Source organism: Arvicanthis niloticus, chromosome 2, assembly GCF_011762505.2.
Source record: "Arvicanthis niloticus isolate mArvNil1 chromosome 2, mArvNil1.pat.X, whole genome shotgun sequence".
Taxonomy (NCBI): Eukaryota; Metazoa; Chordata; class Mammalia; order Rodentia; family Muridae; genus Arvicanthis; species Arvicanthis niloticus.
The window spans coordinates 86,709,999-86,729,091 of record NC_047659.1 but is presented as its reverse complement, the minus strand read 5'-3'; the positions used below and the strand labels follow the sequence as shown (position 1 = coordinate 86,729,091).

The window sequence follows — 19,093 nt, the reverse complement described above, 5'->3', positions numbered from 1 at the left end:
TTGTACCTTTTTAGGCATCTCTTTCTTTAGGGAAATTTTCTTCTATGATTTTGTTGAAGATATTTTCTGGGCCTTTGAATTGGGAATCTTATCTTTCTTCTATCTCTATTATTCTTAGACTTGTTCTTTTCATAGTGTCCCAAATTTCCTGGATATTTTGGGTTAGAAACTTTTTAGCTTTAACATTTTCTTTGACAGAAAATTAATTATTATTAATTAATTATGTATTAATTTCTTCTATTGTTATCTTCTCTTCCATCAGTTGTATTGTGTTGGTGATGCTCGTGTCTATGCTTCCTAATCTTTTTCCTAGATTTTCTCTACTTAGGGTTGGGTTAGTTTGTGTTTCTTTATTGCTTCTATTTTTACTTCTAGGCTTTGAACAGATTTATTCATTTCTTTCACCTATTTGATTGTATTTTTCTGTGTTTCTTTAAGGGATTTATTTATTCCCTCTTTAAAGGCCTCTATCATCATTGTAAGATTAGATTTAAGGTCATTTTTTTGCAACTGAGGTGTGTTAACATATTCAGGGCTTGTTGTAGTAGGATAGCTGGGGTTTGGTGGTGCCATACCGCTCTGGCTTTTGCTGATCGTATTCTTATGCTGGCCTTTAGTCATATGGTTGACTCTAGTGTTGGCAGGCCTGGTATGCCCTGATGGGAATGTAGGTAAAGCTAGTTGTCCCTGGTGGTAGGAGGTTTCCAGAGATACAGGCAGATCTGGTAGTCCCTGATGAATTCAGGGTACTGGTTGCTCTTGATGTGGCCAGGAAAATAGAGTGTAGAGAGAACAAGGCAGAGATCACTACTGCTGGGTATGCCCAGAGGCGTCAGGCAAAGAATTGAGGTAAGGGTCTCACCTGATGATTGTTGATGTCTTCAGGCATCTGGGATTGTGGTGTGGACCAGAAGATGGAGCCCAGAGGGAACAGGGCAGACCTCAAGGCTGCTGGGTTTGGGGCTTGGAGAGGTCACCTGGTTTTCTCTGATAGTGGCTGGTCTCCAGGTATTCAGGGGAAACTTTAGCCATGAAATGGAGTGCAGAGGGGGCAGGGCAGAGCTTACCACAGCTGGATTCGCCTTGTTTTCCTGGCGGCAGCAGCAGGACTCCAAGAATTCAGGTGGAGCTGTGCCCCAGAAAATGTACACACATTCTTAAACACTGAGCCATATCTCTAGCTCCAATCTTAAGTATTTTTGAATAAAAAATTCTGAAAAGCAGGGCAATAGAACAACATGTTTTAAAATAAAAATATGTGTGTGTCATATAACTTCATTCCTTTATTCAAATAGATACCAACTCTTCTAACAGTGACTGAATTCATATACTCATAAGACATTGTTATGTCTATCACTTTCATTGGTGTGATAGATATAAAATGCTCAGTTAGGCATATCAACAATAGGCAGAAATAGACACACAGGCTATTGTAATTAGTAAGGACCTTTTTGTTTGTTTGTTTTTGTTTCTTTAAGTTGTATTAGAGATACAAAGTTAACCAAGTTGACCATTTGTTTGAGCAGGACAGTTTTATATATTTTGTTGATTTATTGCTTACCTACATTAGCTCATCAACTTGGTAGAAGCTAACACAAACAGCTAGTAACTTATCACTGAAGGTTTTAGCTTGCTAAAATGTAAGGTATGTGGAAACCTTTGTGGTTGGGTGAATCTCTGTAGCAGATGACACTCTTTGTTTTTGTGGAGTTATTTTGGTACTGTTGTTATAATTAAGCAAAGATGGTATTTACAATTATTTTTAAATACTGTATTTAGTTACCAGAAATACTTTTTCTTCTAAGGAAGGAGTAGACAAGCTTTAAAGATTGTCATGTAGAGGGTGAAAAGAAACAGGGAAGAAGATGGAGACTATAAGGAGGGATAAGATCAGAGCAGCATTGAAATATCTGGACCCTGATGTCCTTCTGTTGGATCAGAGAAAGTATGAGGGTCCTGTTTTAATGGAAGCCAAGTCTGCCTGTCTCAAAGCTGAGTGTTGGGGGTTACTGGGATGGAACATTTCAAAGTCCTTACTAGGGCTACCTGAAAACCCTCTTAGCAACTCCCTGACTCTTTATGGTCCAGGCTCAGGCAACCACTGTAGCTCTGTTACTGACAAGAGAATTCTCAGGTCCCAAGAAACAAAATTGTTAAAACTCTGAGAGGCTGGAGACTGTATATATATATATATATATATATATATATATATATATATATATATACACACACACACACACACACACACACACACATATATGTTTTCCCTTGTGGCTATACCTTTTTCACCCTGACAAGGAAGTAGTTTGTTTGGAAATGCTTCATTGACTTCTTTGTCTGGGTGTGGATGAGCCCTTGAAGACAGAAAACTTCTTGATCCCTACAGCTATTTCCGTTAACCCCTTGAAGACTGCATCATGTGTGCACTCAGCTGCTGAACTGTTTTAATGAGGTGCCACTGATTTTAATGGGGCAAAAAAGATGGATGATTCACACCAGATGTCCACAAGGGCCATTTGGGGATTGCTCTGCCGGACGCATAGTACATCATGTTGCTCGTTGAAGTTGAATTCTTAAGGGGTTAACTTGACCTTTCTCTTTTAACACAGCACTAAAAGTAATGCAGTTTCCATTTTTGATGTCCCTTTTATTTATATAGAAAGGCTTCATGACAAACCCACCAGAGCTCCGAGAACAAGTTTCCCATTTATGTCTTTGCCATCCATAAACCCTTGTAGGTGATTTGGAAACTGGAGTAGACAGAGGTGGTGAGCATCAATCGAAGCTTTTATAACAACACTTCCACATCAAACTTTCCCAGAATCAGAGATTATTTCTAAGGACTGTTGGTCAGTGCTGCACACCTTGTTCCTGAGAGTTTATTCCATTCCAGCTAATCAATACTCTTGACCCTTGAAGTATAAAAATAAAACAAAAGTGGAAGAGTAGGAATCATAATTCTTCTCTCAAGTCTAAGATCCTTGACATCATATTATATTATTCCTTGATATATTCTTGAGTCTGGTAAAAAAAATAATTTGCCCTACTCTGTTTCTCTTGCTAGGAATTGAACCTATACTCTTATGCAGGTGTTTGAGAACAGAGGTATCACGTTCTGACTGTTCATTCTTTACTTCTTGCTTGTTGGCCTAAGGTAGGTAGTGACGTTCTATCCTGAGGTCATTATGCATTTATCTAACTCTTTATGAAAAAGAAGGATCTGAATGGTTGGTTAGTTATTATGCTCTTTGCAGCCAGTGAAACTTCCACTTTGCTATGTTTCTGTGACTCGTCAGATACTGTAACTGATTGCAAAAGAAATGCATGCATACAAAGGCTTATAAAATGCAACTAGTAAAGGAAGCGCATATTTGCATAGCTTCTCCTCATTTCTTTCATTTGTCCTCGGCTACGTTTTATAACTTAACTATAATTATAGTAAGTGAGGAATTTTATTTTACCTTGAAGGTGTCATAGCAATATGTGTATAATTGCTTAGTAAAATGTCTGCTTTTCATTGTAAATTTAGATTTTATGTGTTGGGATTTGTTTTAAAGATTTGTTTTTATTTTATGTATTAAAAGTGTTTTGCCTACATGCATGTCTGTGCAAATGTGTGCAGTGCCAGTGAAGGACAGGAGAGAGTATAGGTCCTCTGGAACTGGAGTTACAGGTGGTTGTGAATTGCCCCATATGGGGCTGGGAATTGAACCCAGTTTCTCTGCAAGAACACCCAGGGATCTTAACTACCAATTCATCTCTACAGCTCACATGTTGAGAATTTTTATGTCTACATATTCTTTTGTGATGTTTACTCTTCTTGAAATATATAAACATTTATTTTTATATATGTTCTTTAAATCCTGTGTGAAAACAAAGAAGAGAAAGAAAGTAAGGGGCCAGAGGAGGGACTCACAGGGCCTCATAGGGGCTCACAGAGACTGAACTGACAACCAGGGAGCCTGCTTTGGACTAACCTAAGCCTTCTGCATATCTGTTACAGTGTGTAGCTTAGGCTTCCCGCCTGACTCTTAACAGTGAGAGTAAGTGCTGTTTCTGATTCTTTTGTCTGCTTTTGAAACCCCTTTCCTCCTTCTGGGTTGACTTGACCAGCCTTAATAAGAGGAAAGGTGCCTAGTCTTACTGCAACTTGATATGCCATGTTCAGTTGATATCCATGAGAGGCCTGCCCTTTTCTGAAAAGAAAAGGAGGAAGTGAATTAGGGTGGGGGTGGGGGAGAGAGGAGAGGGGAGGTTGGAAGTGGGAGGGAAGGAAATGGGAGGAAAAGAAGGAGGAGAAACTGCGGTCAAGACGTAAAAATGAAAAAGAAAAAAAATATATTTATATTTAATTATAAAAATAAAATAAATCAGGTATATAGACTCAGGAAACAGGCTTTTAGTGCAGGATTCCATTTAATCTGAGAGAGACACAGGTTGTGCTAATGTTCTATGCAGCTGCATGTGTCCCTACTCTCAAATTTTTCTCCTTCTCTCTTGATTTAGGACTTTCTGAAGTTCTATTCCTCAGAGATATTATGGGTTTTGCAGTTTTTCAGCTTTAGACCACTGTTAGTTTTCTATATTCTTATGGCTATGGCTGTCAATTTTGAGAAAGGAACATTCTGTATTTTTTCCAATTCTCTGTGTTTTTATGGGCCAGGGTCTCAGGGCTGTAACCTTCATTATCGTTTTCTTCCGTGGAATGTTTTTATGGCCACCTCTTGCTCTGCTTGTGCTAACATTATTTTCAATGGCTTTCTCTTAAGACCTGATCATTGTGGTTTCTCAAGAGCAGGAAGAGTGTCTTTCCTTTGGTAAGGAAGAAGAGCCAGTAGTTTTTCTCTAGAAAGTCTTATGATCTTTGAGAAAGTTGTACAAAAGCACAGCAAGTGCCAAGCCAGGAGGGGCTACTCCACGCAGAACAGAATACTCCATACAATACAGTATACTCCATGCAAGACAGGATACTCCATACAATACAGTATACTCCATGCAAGACAGGATACTCCATGCAAGACAGGATACTCCATGCAAGACAGGATACTCCATGCAGGACAGAACTCCATGCAAGATAGGGTACTCCATGCAAGACAGGATACTCCATGCAAGACAGGGTACTCCATGCAAGACAGGGTACTCCATGCAAGACAGGGTACTCCATGCAAGAACCATGTGGAGTTCCTAACGGTGGGTGGAGAGAAACAGGAAATTCAGCTCCCGTAAAACTAAGAACATTCTCATCTCAGCCCTGGCATCAAACTCAGCCCCCCCGCCACTTGACCAGTCCCCCTAGAAGTGTCCCAGGTAAGCATTTTTTCATGTTTTGTCTGGACCTGCTTCCTGACTTTGGTCTGGCTGTTTGTCATAAGTCCTCAGTTCCTGGACAGATCCGAGAAATGCCACTAATGTCCATTTTCTTGGCTTTTTCTTGAAGTGAAACAAGGCAAACACTGCCAAGTTCCTTTCAGGTCAGAACTGAGACCACGGGCCTTATACAAAGCACTGAGATTCACCAAAATAATTTCTAAATACCATAAAATACCCCACCTGTAGAATCTTTTAAAAAATTAATTAAATACCAGCAGCGCGTTCTACTCTACCAACCGCGATGTTCTGGGTTCCCGAATGAAAGACACAAACACACACACACACACACACACACACACACACACACACACACACACACTCACACAGCTTTGATGTGTCTTAATCAGAGCAAATCTGGGCCATTTCCTACCACCACCACCCCCGCCCCCCACCAAACTCCCGATGATAATCCCTGAATTATTACTAAATCCTACATTCTATCTTGGCTGCTCTGGACCCAGAGTGATGCCTAGCTGGGCCGCACTCTCCTGGCTCCTTCACAAGTTGGCTATTCCTCCCTGTCCTCCACTCTCCTCAGGCATAGTGGTTCTCTCATTCTCCCAGTTTGGTGGATCCCTTTTCTTACTCCTTCGGGGTCCCTAGTCTGGGAATCCTAAAAGTACCGCCTCTGTTTGTCCTTCCCAGCCATTGGCTGCCAGCAACTTTATTTACCAATCAGAATGAAGTGGAGGCAGGATTCCTCAGTGTCTTACTTTTGGACTTGCAGATTCTCGTGCAAACAATTTTGGAGAGCCAAATTAAAGTAAAAATACAAGCAACATTAGGCCAAACCCAGTACACTAACCCTTTTAAATATCTCTCTCACTAGCCCGAGTTCTACTTCTCACACAAATAGGATTCTTTTGCTAAAACGAAGATACTTTGATCCTCTGTAACCAAATAGAAGACTGTCTACTAAATGTTTGAGGGCAAAATTGAAAGAATATTTTTTTTCCCAGTATAGTATACATATCACTACACCTACTCTTGGATGACTCTTAATACTAAGGCATCTCTGAGAATACTTCAGGTCATGTCATGTTCTTAACTAAACATTCCTAAGTTGCTTCTCATTTCTTAGGATACATACGGAGATACTTTATAAAGTAAACAAGTCACTTCGTGACTACTCTCTTCAGCCTCATTTTATGCTTCTGTTAATCTCATTCAGTTATTTTGTCCAGTTGGTTTCCCATGGTTCCTCAAGCTTTCCCCTTCATGACCTTCACTGTCCAGTTACCCGATGGTTAAAATGCTCCTCCTCTCCCTGGGAACCTTCAGCTTACAGCTAAACTCACAGGTTTCTGTTAATCCTGCACAGACATATTCCTCAGTACACCTTTTAATAAGTATCACAAGTGTAATCAATTATTAAAAATTATCATGTAGTTCTTTCCTTAAGATTCATCTCACCCAGCCAGCTACATGCTCAAGGAGACTGGAGACTGCCTGTTCCACTAGCCACAATCGCTTTTGTACCCTCAGAACTCCTGGACATCATTTTCAAGTGCATTGATTATGGATGAATGAAAATTCCATCTCTATTTTCTTCTTACCAAAAAAACCCAAATCCTTGGCTTGTGGTTAGGTGGTGGAGAAGTGTAGAGAAACAGTCAACCCAAGCAGAGGCTCCCAGGAAAGAAAGTACGTGCAGAAATTTCATTTTAGAGATGAGATGAAAATTCTCCCCTAGGGAAACTCAGAAATATTTGTAAAGAGACCCCGTTTCTTACTGCTTTGCAGATGTGGCCATAGCTTAATTTCTTTGGTTACTGAAGAAAGGGGTAACCCAGAAGACCAGAAATTTCAGGGACACTCGGATTGCAGCAGCCATAAAAATGTGATAATCATTATCAGCTAACTAATCTTTCTCTTCAAGTTTCCCAATGATTAGAGTAAACCATGAAAAATTGTCTCAAAGCCACAGCTGACAGAATGGTTCCCTGGGCAAGTTTTGTGGTGATCTCAAGATTCCTATAGTCATCTCAGGATTTCAGGCTTGAGGTCACTGGATGCATTCAAGGCAGGCTTCACTTCACTTCCGTGTGGTATGAGGCAGTGGCTACACAAAATTAAAGATAATCTTAGACAGATATTTAAATCTATACAATCTATAATATGACTCCATTGTACACAGCATATTCTCATGTGTTATCGCCTTATCAAACAACTCACTGGGATAGACTTTCTTGTTTTCATTTAAAAAATAATAATAACAGAACTGAAGGTTAAAATATCTCTGCCAGGAAGAAAATGTGAAGTCTGTCTTCTGAGGTACCTCAAATGGTGAATCTCATTTTGGGGGTATGTTTATCCTTATGAATATCATCTATGACATTTGAGGAGTTATTTTTATCATCTGGTATTACCTTTCACACATAATCGCCACCCTAATCATTTTTAAATATTGATGCCATTTAAGGCGATGCATCCCCTGAGTGGCAGCACACTTTAATGTTTGTTTTTCCAGTTTCTGTAACTTTCATCCAAACCCAATTCAGAGAACAAATTCTTTGCCCTCCAACCCAAAACTCTTCAAAAATATGCGCATTTAAACAGGAAAAATGGAAGTGTGTGGGCTAGGAGCTCTTGAAGCAGCTGTTGCACAGAGAGAGTGAGCACTCCTTATGGCAGTTTTTAGTATCTGTTCCAGCTGTAAATGTGCAATATAATCTGAACATTATACAGAGCAGCATTCACTTTAACGTGTAAACTTTATTGACAAGAAGACAACTTCAAAAGAAATAGCAGAGCCCATTTTGTCAATTGTGTTTGGAAGGGTTTTTTTTTGTTTGTTTGTTTGTTTGTTTGTTTTGTTTTTGTTTTTGTTTTTTGGTTTGTTTGTTTGTTTGTTTGGACAGGACAGATCGTGGTAGCTTACAAGACAATTTGAATCACAAGTGAAGATAGATAGCTAGTTTTATAAAATGTGTATACAGTAAATCAGTTGGGCTAATTGCAGCAAATGTCTTACACATTGATATTCACATGTTATGTATATATGAATCAATATACAGGCTTGTTGTACATAGTCCATTTGAACAGCTTGTTTGGGTTATATGGAACAGCAAGTGAGGACAAAGGAGAGCAGAACAAATATTTCTGGAACAGACACAGCTCCCTCACACTCCACCCAGCATGTGGTCACATTCACACTGGGGACTCTACCTGCTAGCAGTTAGGAATTTCTCCTCCTGCTGTGCATATGGTGAGGTACACTGTTTTCTTTTTTTTTAAAATTTATTAACAGCATGTACCCCAGCAGTATGTATTTCCCCCCTTATAGAAATTATACTCCATCTTTTTCTTGAAAGGCTTATTAAATGAACCTCTAAACTATGTGAATCTGGATTTTGAAGTTTTTGGTTTGTACTCATTTTTCTCTTTGGGAGTCCTTTTATTGTTTGGTCGAATTCTGTTTCTTTTAGGATTAATCCTATTTATTTATGACTTATTTCCATTTATTCAGCTCCACCCTCTCTCACCATCTAACTCTCTCTGTGTCAGCCCACCATCAACTCTAAAACACATGACCTTTCCTCTGTAATTATTATCACAGACCTTCTAATTATTGCACAGATATATCCTAATTACTGTTTGGGGTCATGCTTTTAAAAGAGATATATCTATCTCCCTAAAACTTCAAACTTATTAACCTACATTTTAAACAATATTCTTTTTATCATTTGTAAGTCCTTTTGTGTCCATAATATGATAATAAATGCAACTGGAATTTTTTTTAAATTTTCACTTCCTTTTGCTTAACCTGTCTAGTTAGGGGTTCATCTTACTTATTTTGTCCAAGTTATGAATTTTCCCAGTTGCTTTATTGTTTATCTTATATTTTGTTTATGGATCTGTTATTTTTCTTCTGTTTGCATTCTAGTTCTGCTATCTACATATGACTCAAACTTCTTGAGTTGTATGTCCACCTCCATTTTATTTATTTATTTATTTTTATTTTTTCTCCTTCAATACTTGGTTTGCATTGTTTCCATTATTGTTTAATTCCAACTACTTTAAGAATTTCCATTGCTTTCCCTTTTAAAAACTTAGAAGTACACTAGTTATATATTTGATATGTACAAATAAATAAGGTTTATATTTATTTTAATATGTATAAATTTTGGTGTGCATGCATGTATGTTCATCAGACTTATGCCTGGTACCTGAGGAAGATAGAAGAGGACTTTGAATCTCTTTTAATTGGATTAGAGACTGGTGTGAGCCCCATGTGAGTGCTGGGAACCAAGTTTTGGTCCTGAACAAGAGTGGATGTTCTTAACTACTGAGCCAGCTCTCCAGTTCCAATATGAAAATTAGCTGTGCCTTAGGTATTAATTTGCTATATTGTTTTCAGTTTGCACCTAATATGTGATTTACTGAATTGCATTTGTGGCCAAATAGAAAAATAAATGTAACTGTTCTAAGTTTTCAAACTGTATATTCTCTACTAAATTTAAACAAATAAATTTTAATGAGTAATAGTATGAAATGGTTGAATTATTTAGATATTATTTATTCTACTTGCTGTCTTTCTGCATTTGTCTCCTAGGGGGAATGTTAAAACAATAATTTTACCTGAATATCTGCCAGTTTTGTTTCATACATTGTTAGGCTATGTTGTAAGGCGTACACACACTCACACACACACACACACACACACACTAATCTATATTATCAGTAAGTACTACTGAGTATATTTAAAATCACTGCTTTATCTTGAATTTAAATACTTTAGAAATGAGAACTGGTGCTCCACTCTATTTAATTTTATTTATTTAAAGTGTCATTCCATCCTTAACTCACTGTTTTTGAAATTTACCTTAAATGTGCACTTTACAGACCATTGCTTCTCAAACTGACAATGAAGAAAAGTCAGTTTCCCATGTTTGTATTCTATCTGTATTGCACTTTACAAAGCACAATGAATATGTTTTTTCTAGAAAAAAATAAATGTGCACAAAATAAAAGTCTGTGCTCTCATTATTAGAGTCTTTGGACTGGAATTGCTCAGTTAAATTTCTATACAAATTAATAAGTCCTCATTCCCAATTTCTATGTTTATTTCACACATTGGTAACCAAAGTTACAGGCTGGTATCAGTGTGCACCATGCTCGTAGCACATTTCAATTTTTTTTTGGTTGCCTTTAAAAAAAAATTAACATGAGAGTCTTTTTAAACAACTATAGTTTTTGAGACTACATAACTCTAGGTGCCCTCAAGCTCACTGTTACCTCAGGTTGGCTTATAGTCATTGCCACCCCCTGTTACCTCAGGTTGGCTTATAGTCACCGCCACCCCCTTTCTTAGTCTCCTCCAAGCCGAGCACTTAGAGTCAACCTCAGTGGTTGAACTTAATCCTTTCTAATGTATAGAGATTACTGTTAAGATTTATTTCTGTTATCTAAACTCAGACAATTATTTTATTTTTACACTCGCTATGGTAAACACACTTACCAAACCTGATGGATGCACATCAATTATATCGGTGTTTCATATGCCAAAAATAGCTTTGTTAAAGTGGTATTTCTGAACTACGGATAAAACCCTGAGCAAAATAAAGCGAGGTGGTTCCTAGCAATGTTTGTCAGATATTAAAATATGCAGAACCACATTAGTATGAAAACAGGAGTACTCTGGCCTCAGGTGATTGCTGGGATATCCAGTAGAGTATTAGGATTTCATTTGGGAAAATAAAACCTGCTTTGTGGCATTGTTCTGTATATTTCAGGGTGCTCATTATCTTTACTTCCTGACTCTTAAATGCTAATATATCCCTATTATTCTCAGAAGGGAAACCACTGTTACAAATGCCCAAAATACTTCTCAGGTGCTGCCATACTCCTGCTAGAAACAGATGCTTCAGAAGGGTGTAGATCTCAAGGACTCCATGCTGTGAGAATGGCTGGGGAAACTTGAACCTATGGCTGTGGGAAGTGACTGGGCTCCAGCGTGACTAGAGAGTGATTAACCCTGGCACATGTAGAACACATGTAGAACATAGTACATGTAGAACACAGACAACAGATAGGTCCAGGCTACGCTGATGGTTTCCTGCCTGGCCCTTGCTGTGGGATACAGATATCTTCCAAGTTTTTTTCTAGTTTGATTTGGTTGCTTGTTGCTAGGAGAATCTTAAACTAACATCGGTGCTTGTTGACAAAGTATTATTTTATGTTACATAGTCATGTACTGTTAAGGAACACTATGAGAACTAAATAAGCAGATGTTCAGTAAGGATCAAATTGTGAGAATTATAGGACAAATCACTTCCAGGGACACGTACCAGGCAAGATTAAAAGCTTGCTTGCATATTTCAAAAATAGATAAGATAGGATAAAGAGAGTATATGTTAGCCTTAGATATTAAGGAAGAAAGTACGTCCAATGATAACTGAAATATTAAACCCAGTCCATTTCAATTCGAGATGACAAGCTAGGGCTTTTTGCAAGAAGAAACTGCTTCTTACATAATCTTCACTGAGGCATTAAGTGTTCTCTGGCAGCATAGATGTTTTCTTTGGAAATAGCTAATATATGGTAGAATTTTTCAGGATATCAGTATCTGTCAATGTTATCTTTAGTACAACTTTGGCATGGTTGTTCTTTGGAAAGTCTGTGGGAGAGTTTTGTGACAATCACAGATTTGATTACATAAAGGTCAGCTATGCAATGTGATTAGGATAGCTAAGTTATTGACATACTAACGTCTCAAAGAGTGTGAAGCACCACTACTTCTGTTAGATAATCAACAGACATCAGGGATGAAAACCTTAGATAGTAAGATTTTAGAGGAGAGTTGACTAAAGCCCATATCAGTTATTATAAATGAACTTAGGTTTTGGGACAATATGAAAACAGTAGAAAATTTCTTGAGGTCCAGTCATCAGAAAGTATTTCAAAACCAAACACACAGTGTTTACTAGTGTCCTCCTGTGTTGTGCTGAGTGGTTTTACCTTTAGGTCTGGTTCTCCACTACAATGTATGCACTTTGCACCTAATAGGCCATTATATTAGCAACATCAAAGAATGCTGCCTAAGACATCTACACTTTGAAACTTATGTATGAGTCACAGTGATTTTTACTATATCCACAAAGGATTTGCTTTATTTCAGAAGCATAAGAAAACAAAAAATGTTGGTGATTTGCTTTGTTATCATTTCTCAGAAAAGGGAATAGCAGGATATAGGTGATATAAAGGCAGAGATGGTAAAATGAGGGAGAGGGGCTTACAACGCTCATGGGAAGAAGGATAATACAGAAGAAGGGAGGACAAATAATATTAAGGATGTTTGAATTATCCTTCAGGAATCATTTTATGTTTATCTAAAATGACTTACATAGTTTAAATGAAGTTATGCCATTTTTGGTTGACAGTGTCTTCCTCAAAAGCTGTCGAGTGTCTAATAAAAATTCTGGTACCAATTTAAAAAATTTAAAAAATTAAAAAAATTTAAAAAAGAAACCTTTTTTAAAGTTGTTGGTCAGAGGAGTCCAAAAGATTTCCTCAAACAATATAGACCATTGTTGTTGTTTTGGTTACCTCCCAAAAGTTGAAGGTAAGACCTATTGGTAAAGACACCACATACATAAGACGCAAGAATAAGAGGTTTCCAGCTCAATCTGACTCAAAAGCCTTCTTCATTGGAGCTAGCTTTCATAGTGCCTGAAGGTGCTATGAAAGCTGCCCAGGTAGGGAAACAATCAATAGTCCTAACCAGCTGTGTTGCCTGTGAACTGTAACACCGAGCAGCAGGGCAGGGTATCAGTAAAGAGGAAGTAGTGGAACTTAAACCTTGGTGGTTATAAACAACTGTCTAATGGGACATAATGACTCTTCAACAGGATAACTCCTCCAACAGTAAGCCCAGTCTTAGAGCTTAGAGGAGAACATACCACTTTTCTAAATCAGTATAGTCTCCAACTACTTCTCAGTACTTATCCTAATACCTACATATAATCGTATCTCTCACTCTTCACTGAAGAAAGATTTTCTTCGGCAAGAATAGACAATTGCAGAAAGCCACAATTGTTCAAAATGCAACAAAAAGCTGACTGTGCCCATCCCGAAATGAAAAAACTACAGCACAATCCCCCTCACTGAAGGCTCAGATAACATCATAAAAAACAGGACAGAAAGATTCCAAGAGCAAGAAGATAAGGAAGTTTCTTGCAAGACTGTATGTATCAGGGAAGCTATGCCCAAGGAAATCTTAGCTATACAGCTGTTCAAACAAGACCTGACAATGACTATATCAGTTGGCATGTCAATAATAAACAATGAAAAACTCACAGGCCCCAAACATAGATGAAGAGCTATGAGAAACTGAAACTACTAAGAAAAGAGAATTAATCTTACCTAGGGATCACCCTAAATGATTACTCAATTCCAGGGGGTCAGCCCTAAAAATGTACACATACAAATAACACTGATCAGACTCAGTGGGTTGCATTTATATATTTATTCATATACATATGCAATGATAATAATTAAGAAAAATAGGCCATGAATTTGAGGGGGTGTAGGAAGAATAGAAGGGAAGAAAAGAGGAAATGATATAGTCATATTCTAATTAAATTTTTAAACTGTAAAAAATGTAAAAAAAAGCTCTAAATTTCTTTGTTGTAAAATACTTTTTACTTTTCCCTTTGAATTCTTCATTTATTATTATTGTTAATAATAATAGTAATGATAATAATAATAACAACTCTCTGCGTATGACAGAAAGAGAGAGAGAGAGAGAGAGAGAGAGAGAGAGAGAGAGAGAGAGAGAGAGAGCCTCTGGAGATTAGAGACAACTTCATGAAGCTGATTCTCTCCTTCCACCTGTGTATGGATTGCAGGTGGGATTGAAAAACTCATCTTGCCAGGCTTATGTGGCAAGCACTTTTACCCAGTGAGTCACATTTTGTTTTTTAACGTGTTCATTGAGAACTTTATACAGTATATTTTTATCATATTCTTCCCAGTCCTCAGCTCCTCCCATATCATCCCCCTTTCTTGGCATTCAACTTCATGTTCTTTCTCTCTCTTAAAAAAAATAAACACAAACAAAAGAATAAGAGGCAAATGAATTGGCAAATAGATCTAAGAATGGGAAGTGAGGCTGATAGACTGCACACCACTTCATTGAAGAGAATAAGTAAATAGAGTTCCCCTCTACCAGCGGCTATCTACCAGTTGTGAGAAGTTTCTTTTTTTTTTTTTCAAGGTGGAGACTTTGTGCTTGCTTCCCCTCCTTTGGGGTATAAATTTTGTCTTTCTTGGGCTTTTGCAGGTCTTATGCGTGCTGCCAGTCTCTGATTTCATATATGCATCAGCCTTGTGTTGAGAAAATTCTATTTTCTTAGAACTGTCCACGACTTTTTGTTATTCCAATGTTTTCATCCCCTCTTCTGCATCGATACCTGAGTCTTGAGGGAAGAAGCATTTCGTTCTGGGATGATCACTTCACAGTTTCTCCCTTTCTGCATGGTAAGGAGCTGTGGGTCTTGGTGTCAATTCCCATCTACTGCAAGAAGCTTCTCTGCTGAGGGCTTAGAGAAGCACTGATCTATGGGTAAAGCAATATCATTAGGAGTCATGGTGTTGGTATGCTAAGTTAGCAGAATAATAGTAGTACTATTTACTATAGTAAACAGGCCTGGGCACATGGCCTGTCTAGTTTCAGGTTCTAGGCTTCATTAACAGTATCAAGTAAGTGTTTCATCTCAAGCAGTGGGCGTTAATTATCATAAAAAATGGTTAGTTACTCCCCTAACATTTATGGTACTACTGTGGCTGTGGGCATATATTGCAGCATGTCTTTATAGTAGTGTTCAGGGTTTGAGGGCTGTGTAGTGTTCAGGTAGCTATGTGGATAGACGATTACTTTTCTCCTCTGGTAGCATGTGTAGCACATTCTATCTCTAAGAACACTAACCAGAAGCAGTGAAGCTTCCTGGTGAATATTATCTAGATTTCGCCTTGTTCTGTGTCATATGTTGAGTTATCAGCAATAGGCTTTTACTGTTAAGTTGTGGAGAGTAACTGATAGCATTGGCAATAGCTTGTAGTATTTGGGGGGCTTCTATGGGACCCCTTTGGCCAACTACTCAAAAAGATATAACCTATTTCCTAAACTGAATTTTATTTGGTAGACTATTGTGTCTAGTTGGGTCATTTTTCCCCCTATTATATGGTAATTTGATTTCCATGTTTATATATTGTGTGTTTTAGGAGAATTCTACAATAGTATGTTTCCATATGGCTTTTTCAAAGACTTTTACTGTTAGTTGCCTCTGCCCATATTTCATCCTCTACTCTGCTCCCACTTCTCCATCACCTTTAATTCTTTTTTTTTCTCTCCATCGCTTTCTAACACTACGCTTTATTTTGCATTCCTTGGAATATCCTTCTTCTCATTTGTTCCTGACTAACCTAGCCTCTGGGGTTATTCCAAACTAAACACCTATCAAAAGTATAAAAGCTGACATCAGCGTATAAGAGAGAAAACACAATGTTTCTGCGTCAGGGTCACCTCACAGGATGATTGTTTCTAGTTCAAATCATTTTTCTGCAAATCTGATTTTTTTTTTAACAAATGAACAATATTCCTGGAAACAGCCAAGATGTCAATCAACTGATGAGTAAATAAAGAAAATGTTGTATATCTGTATAATGGAATGTTCTTCTGCTGAATCATTTTGATTGCTTGCTTCTCTTTTTATTTTTATTCAGCTATTTATCTTATCAAAGAAAATCAGTAATTTCTTCATTATATGTTGCCCAGACTTTAAGATATTGAAAATTTTTGGAATTCTTGTATATAAGCTACAATCTATGATCTAAAATTTGGACTGAGAACACTTGCATCATATTAAATGTTTTAGTACGGCAGACTAAACTTGTTAATTTTACTGCTGTTCTTAAAGGTAATGATTTGTTAAAACTTCATTACAATTCTATTTGCTACAAACACTAAGGTCAATAAATTGTTTATAGTATATACATGTTTACTTTTTATTTAAATTTTTAAAATTTTTTACTTTTTATTTTTGAGATAGGGTCTCACTATGTAGCTGTTGTTGGTCTTGATCTTGTTATAAAGACCAGTATAGCCTCAGACTCAAAGAATTGCCTGCCTCTGTCTCCTGAGTGCTGGGATCAAAGGCAAGAACCATTTATGCCCAGCATCATTTTTACGCAATTCAAAACAAAGAATAAGAAAATTATGACAAGCAAGTATATTTCTGAGAATTATATATTAAAGGTTTTGGAAAACTTTGGATCACATAAAATTATGTTTGAAAGTGCTTTAAAAGAAATAAATACAATGAAAACTTAGAAGTTTTTCAATGAATTGACTGGCAAGAAGATAAACCCAGTGGTTAAATAGTTCATTTTACATTGTTTACCATATTTTAACTAGTTTAAAATGGTGAAATTTGAGTTATTATTATAGATAAGCATAAACATGGCAACAGAATTATTACTTTTGACAAGATTATTTAATTAAAAATTGAATGTTTTGTATAGCTTTCATATATAACAACAACAGGAAATAGCTACTTGAATATCTACCCATAGTAGATAATACAGGCCAGTAATCTGTACTTTCAAATCCAAAGTTTCTGCCATATTTTTTCTTGTAAGGTCATATTTCTATACTATTGCATTGCTTAGCTTAACCATCTGGTTTGTTTAAATAAATGCTACCTTAACATTTTTAATACTGTTTTAAATCCCTGTTTGCTTTAGAAATAATATCCAGTGTTTAAAAATACTTCATATTGGTCAATATTTCTATAGCAAAATAATGAGATAAACATGGTTTCCTGACATTTATTTAGAATTAGTGGCCACAGGCATGGGAGAAAGGTTCTCAAGATGACACCAATTCTTGATTATCCAAGTCAGTTTCTTCTGGGCCTGTATTTTCCCATCCTTGTTTTACATACTCACAATCTTAATTTTAATTATGAATTTATGCATGTGCATGCATATGTTTGGCTCTTCTTGCATATTGACTATTATCTTCATTAGACGTTCAGTTTCCCAAGGATACAGATCTGTTTCTCTTACTCAATCTTATATACTTAGTATGTCTGATACCAGACTGTATGGCAAGGAGTTTTGATAACATTCCTTGCTAGTGCATCTTCAGCACAAGGCCAAGTGGATGGCACACTGATAAACACTGACTAGATGAACCTTGCAGGTTCTCAGTGCGTATTTGATGAATGACTATATTAACTTCTCTCCATGCCTGAGATCTTGTTCCTGAATGCTAACTTTGGTATCTTCACAGAAGTGGTTTTCTCCAATAGTACTGTGTGCCTGGTTTGGGAAAACAACACTCCATAGGGTTTCTGCAAAGTAAGACATTTGAGATTAAGAAATTCAGATTAGGTTTAGGTCATTTTATTTGTGTTCTGTAGAGACGGAAGACATTTTATGAAAGGAAAAGGAAAACAAACCTCAAACCACCAAAACAGAATTGTCTTTATTTTAGATGAGGGTCTCTGACATTTTACTCATTGAAGCTAGCTACATCAAATTTACCCTATTCATTGAGAAAAAGAGCAAGTTCATGAGATCTTTTCCATTCAGTGTCCAATACTACTGAAAGAGAGAAGATAGTGGAAATAAATCCAGGCTCTTTATTGGCCCCGAGTTTCAATATAGTAACTCAGTATTGCTTTGAATTGAGAGGAAAACAGTGAGCTGGGAAGTGGATGTACGTTAAATAGTTCTGTTTAAGAGTCTCTGCGAAGAGGAAAACTGCTATTTTCATGCCGAGAGGAGATTAACAAGTAGATATTCACCCATTGTATGTCCTCTATTTTGATAATTCCAAGTTAGAGATTAGAAACCTCCCAATCAGAAAGTCAATCACTTAAAAAAAATTGTTCACAATGTCAGCAGCCATTGTTTCTTTGCATCTTTCTAATATATAATCAGAGATAGTTTGTTGAAGGCTAAAAATAGACTGAGTTGTTGGGGCTAAAAATAGACTGAGTTTTTTCTTCTCCCTGTGTCATCCCTACCTTCAATCTCTTCTTAATGTTTTCTATATTACTTCCCCCCTCTTCTGCATTATTAATGATCATTTTTTACTCCTATATTCAAAAGAAAATTAGTGAATGGAGGGAAATGAGAATGAGAGGGAATGAACGAGGAATAAAGAAACCCAAGTTTTATTGTTTTTGTTTTTAAACAGCAACAAAGTGATAATAGCTCATGTCAGCGAGGTGTGGGCTACCCCTGCAGTCCTAGCTTTCTTCAGAGCCTGAATTCACTCACTCTTATAAATATTTTTATGTGTGGGAATGAAAAGTACATGCTTAACACGTAACAATTCAAATTGTGTGGGTTTCCTCTCTCCACGTGTGTCGCTGATGTTGGCACCTCACTACAATGATGAGAGCTTACAAATATTTACACAGGAACCTGGTTAGGATTTTTATGGCAAAGGCGTCTTGTCTCCATCACTCCTGCAGCCTCCTCAAAGGGGGTAGAACACAGCGATTTGGCCTTATGTTTCCTATTTTCTAGATCAATCTGTTTTTCTTAATTTTAATTTATAATCAGCACAGCTGAAGCTTCCTAATCATGTCAGACATGCCAATCCTCCCAGAAGCAAATCTGATTTAGCATCAAGGAGCCAGGCTTGTGTTCACAGAGGGGGACTTCCTTCCCCCTGCTTTCCTGAAGTTTTTGGCTGTATGCATTCACA

At 37.2% G+C, this 19,093-nt stretch overlaps 1 long non-coding RNA gene across 1 annotated transcript; it reads left to right on the top strand.

Annotated features, from left to right (window-relative positions):
• The first annotated feature begins 770 nt into the window (after positions 1-770).
• On the top strand, positions 771-14,839 carry LOC143441182 (uncharacterized). Its single transcript, XR_013108410.1, has 3 exons — positions 771-849; positions 3,065-3,154; positions 14,654-14,839. It is a non-coding gene; the product is annotated as an uncharacterized LOC143441182 (long non-coding RNA).
• The last annotated feature ends 4,254 nt before the right edge of the window (positions 14,840-19,093 follow it).